General features: G+C 35.9%; 1 long non-coding RNA gene across 1 annotated transcript; it reads right to left on the minus strand.

The window, feature by feature from the left end:
• Positions 1–1,145: 1,145 nt before the first annotated feature.
• LOC149818439 (uncharacterized) lies at positions 1,146–2,456 on the minus strand. Its single transcript, XR_016427317.1, has 2 exons — positions 2,366–2,456; positions 1,146–1,312 (listed from the first exon to the last, which is right to left on the minus strand). It is a non-coding gene; the product is annotated as an uncharacterized LOC149818439 (long non-coding RNA).
• Between the last annotated feature and the right edge of the window lie 2,046 nt (positions 2,457–4,502).

The raw sequence follows: 4,502 nt of genomic DNA on the forward strand, positions 1-4,502 counted from the left end.
CATAGATTCATTTTCAAACATCAAATTGTTTCAAACAGTGAATGATGTTGATGTCCTAAACATGCAAGTCTTCCAAACAATTAATGATAGTAATGTTATACACGTGGAGGGCATGCAATTGCCTAAACCGATTAAGAATATAGATATTCGATGTGCAAACAATGCAAAACTTTTATGAACAATTAATGTATATGATTAGACAAAATATTCAGCGTTGCAGCTCAGTACTAGTGATTATCATCGCAACAATGTGAATGACATTCAACCTTCTATAGCTAAAGACAAAGGTCGGTACACATTATATTTTAGATGTAAGTGTGACGATGGATGCGATATTTTCATGGTTAATTTTAAAAGTTGAAAATGCAAGATTGTTGCATGCGTGGAATCAAAGGATGAGATAATAAATTTTTATTAATTTATACGATCGAACAATCAATTAACGATGGCGTAGATGGTAGAAAATGATAATGACATATATAGTAGCAACAACTCTAATCATGACTATACCATATCTATTGAGCCAAACTCAGAAACGATAGGAGATGACCAAGACACTTATGGCTTGAGATAAATAATTGTTGCAAAAAATGATGCATTAAACATACATGGGAAGCTCAAACCTTGGTATGTTGTATTAACTATATGAGCATTTATTAAGAAGTATAATTGTTTTATGTTTTTATGCTAATGTTTAGGTTTTACTAAGTTCTCTGCAATGCCCCAAGATTTAAAACTTGCACAATTTTTTTTACTCCGATTGAAAACCTCGGGCGAGTTATAAATTCGATCGATAACAGTAATAAGACTAAATCCTTAACGCAGATAACATTTCTAAAATGATTCAGTTTTAGAAATCAGAGTATTTTCATTCAAAAATAAATCATAATGTCTTTACAAAAAAACAGTAGTAACAAGTACTCAATAGTCAGTTCTCGAGAAAGGAAAATGACTGATTCTCAATATCACCACAACTTTCTGCTACCGCTCCAGTAGACTATTCAGTACTTGTAATTTTGTAGAGTCAATATGTAACGCCCCAACTTTTTATAGTAAAAATTTTGGAGTAAATTTTTTTTTTTTTTTTGAAATAGCGGAAGTGCGAAAAACACAAGTCGGTTGCATTACAGGGTAAAACAGAGAAGTACCAAAAAAAGCATACCATTCATTAATTAAAGCATTAATGTCATTAATTACATCTCTTAACAGAAATGTAAATCTACTAATCAGAGTTCAAATAGGAAACACTGAAAAACTGAGATCTCTTGACTACTTCCAAATACGACTCCACGATGCTCCAATTATGCGTTACCTGAAAAATTTTAATGCAGAAGGGTCAGACTCCCCTGTCTGCGTAAGAAGCATTATATCTATATGTGGTGCTCAGTGTCTTGTGTACAAATATGTGCAACAACTGCAGATATAACTAGCATGAAAATTTATATCATTCTAAGAAAATGATTATGCTTTCAATTCATGATACAGTGCAAAAGAGGATTGAACTAAAGATACATTTATCCACATTAGCACAAGCTGTAGATTCTACAAGTTTTACGAAAGTCATATCAACAATACATAATTCTTCAGGAATAAGTTTTCAGTCAACTTAAATTATTTAATGTTTATCTTACTCTCACCCTGTGGGTAAGCACAGGCATAGACATTGTAGTGAACTGAGACCATACGGTGAGATGCCTAACTCTCACGAAAACACGAACATCCATGAAGCTCATACCACCTACCCTCTCCAAGGTAGATCATGGGTCCGGTAACATACACCATCTTTCAGGTGTACCCAGAGCCTGGAGAATCCGGTAACATATACCGTCTTTGAGGTATATCCAGAGTCTCAAAGGTTTTATATTTCATTTTACATTTTCTTTATAACCAAGTGCGAGCTATCGCACTACGAGGGGTCTAGTAACATATACCTTCTTTCAGGTATACCCAGAGCCTCAGAAATCTCATATTTGATTTCTCAATTATTTTCCTGTGCGAGTCATCGCACCAAAGATGATTCTCAAAATCCTGAACCCGCCTTGGGGTTCACACACATTGTATGGACTTAATTTTTTTTTTTTGTCAGGGTGCCATGAGCACCATCAAGATAGCATTTCTCGAAACATGGCTCGACTCGGAGCTCACAGTCATCATTTTTTTTTTTTGAAGTTATGAGCTAGGGTGTAAACAATAGCATGTGCTTGAATCCACAGAAAAGCAATTGACAAATAATTGAAGGTAATGGTGCCCTTTTTGTTCCACAACCCATAGAAGCAAAAAATCAATTAAAATAAGGCACAACAAGTACAATGTTAAGTTAATTATTTCAAAACAAACAAAGCAGTAACAGTGCCTGAACAATTACTTTAATAATTGTTGCATCAACCAATTCACCAAATTGGCTCATGTGTTGCCTTAAACCTTCATCATCTACCTCCCAAGGAACACCCAAGACCTGAGAAGTTTTATACAAAACAGGATAAATATATTCGCATAAGTAAATGTATAAGGAGTAGGTTTCATAAATAAGCATACCACCAGCCTTGTGCTTCCTGTAGACATTGTTCTCCCACTCCACTCCTTACAAATGACCTTCAACACAACGAAGTAGGGGAAAATATGCTTAATCATTCATGAACTGGCTACATTCAGAAAAATACCACAAATGAAAGCAACCAACATAGTCTATATTACAGCTTCATAATACATTAATGGCTGGCATGATTCTTAGCAGTTCGCATAAATGCATCAGCCTTAATTTCATGTTTTTGCACAATTTCATTCGGTGGAGTTGTAAAACCTGCTCCCTTGGTAAGGGACATTACTAATCTCTTCGTTCAAGTCAAGCGAAAAAAGGAGAGAAAGAGAGACAGATCTTATATTAGCATAACAGCTATATCTTCAGTTGTTTAACATATCAAAATCCATATCTGAAAAGCAACAGCAGACATACCAATAGTATGTTACAAACCAATCATGCACGTGCACACATGCACACACAATACACAGTATCAGTCACACTCAAGAATGTTGGGGTAGATTAAGACATCATCATGCTCTTATGCATAATGTATGCACATACACATAATTTTGCATATAAATAGAATCACATATGAATTCACCATTACAACACAAACCAAGAAATAAGTGTTTCATCTTATCGTATATGAATTCACCAACATATGAGAAATTCACAAAACAACCATAATGCAGCAATATACTGTAACTAACACATATCTCCAAACACAAGTTCCATTCTTCTTCAATTCACCAACCGGAGCTCAACAGAGCCTGTCGGTGCCCACTTTCACGTTTGGGGAACTGAACTTGGGTCGGTCTAGCTGACCCGCACTCAACCTAGCCAAGCTGAGTTGAGCACGAGTTTGACCTCGATGTCACCAAAAGCCATCACCTCCTTCAGCGAGGTCATTTCGCCAACCTTGACCCTACCGCTTGTGGTCGTCACCTTCGCCACAACCTTGTTCTTCACTACCATCATCGGACTGGAAACCGAGGTTAGCATACGTGTCCTCGCTCATAGTTGGATCGTCAATAAAATACGATCAATGTCATGCTAATTGAGGAGAATTCTCGAGGGCCTTTTTGAAATTTCTTTATTTCTCGTGAGACCACATGCATTACAAGGTAGGTTTATAATAACTTTAACATATATGTGTAGTTTTAGGTTTTTTGAAATGCTTGGGGTTTTCATAATTACATAGTTTATATATATATATATATATATATATTAAAAAATTGTTTGTGTTGCATGCCTTTTGAGAAAATATATATTTAAGTAATATTTGTTTTTCATAAACAAGAATGTGCATATGTTAAAAAAAGTATCAAAATTTTCCATATGTGAGTATTTTGAACATGTTTTCAATAAAAGACACGTATATGTTCAGGTTTTACAAACATATTCTAACATATGTATTTTGGATTTTATGAATAGTTAAATACGAGTGTATTTCAAGATTTTATGAATAAATATATGTATATGGCTTATGTTTTTTGAATATGCATGTTTATGAAATTATTACGTAGTTTTAAGCCTGTGTAAATGCTTATGATGAATGATAAAATGCATATCAAAGATGCTGCATAGTATCTATGATGAAAAGCATGTTATTCAATTGTTATTTTATGTGAGGCAAAACAGGGTGGTTCAACAAAGAGAGGAGGTTGTTCAGCAGGAGCGGCTGAGAGCAGTCACCAGGAGTCAGTGAAGGTGGCACTGGTGGGTGCCATCGGTGGCTGCCCAGTTGGTGGGAAGGAGAGAATCGGGTGGCAATGGTATGGTGCAAGACGAAAATCAGGAGAGAGATGGGCAGTGGTGGTGGTGGTGGACTGGTGGTGGTGGTGCTGGGTTTACACGAGAGAGGGGAGAGTGAAGGGTGAAGGGGAGCATGAGTGAAGTTTATGATACAGGTGAGAGGGAATGTAATGGGCAGAGGGGGCATGAGTAGAGTATTTATAGGAAGAAAAAAAGGAAAAAATCC

Source organism: Nuphar pumila, chromosome 13, assembly GCF_984573655.1.
Source record: "Nuphar pumila chromosome 13, dmNupPumi1.hap1.1, whole genome shotgun sequence".
In the NCBI taxonomy this organism is placed as follows: domain Eukaryota; kingdom Viridiplantae; phylum Streptophyta; class Magnoliopsida; order Nymphaeales; family Nymphaeaceae; genus Nuphar; species Nuphar pumila.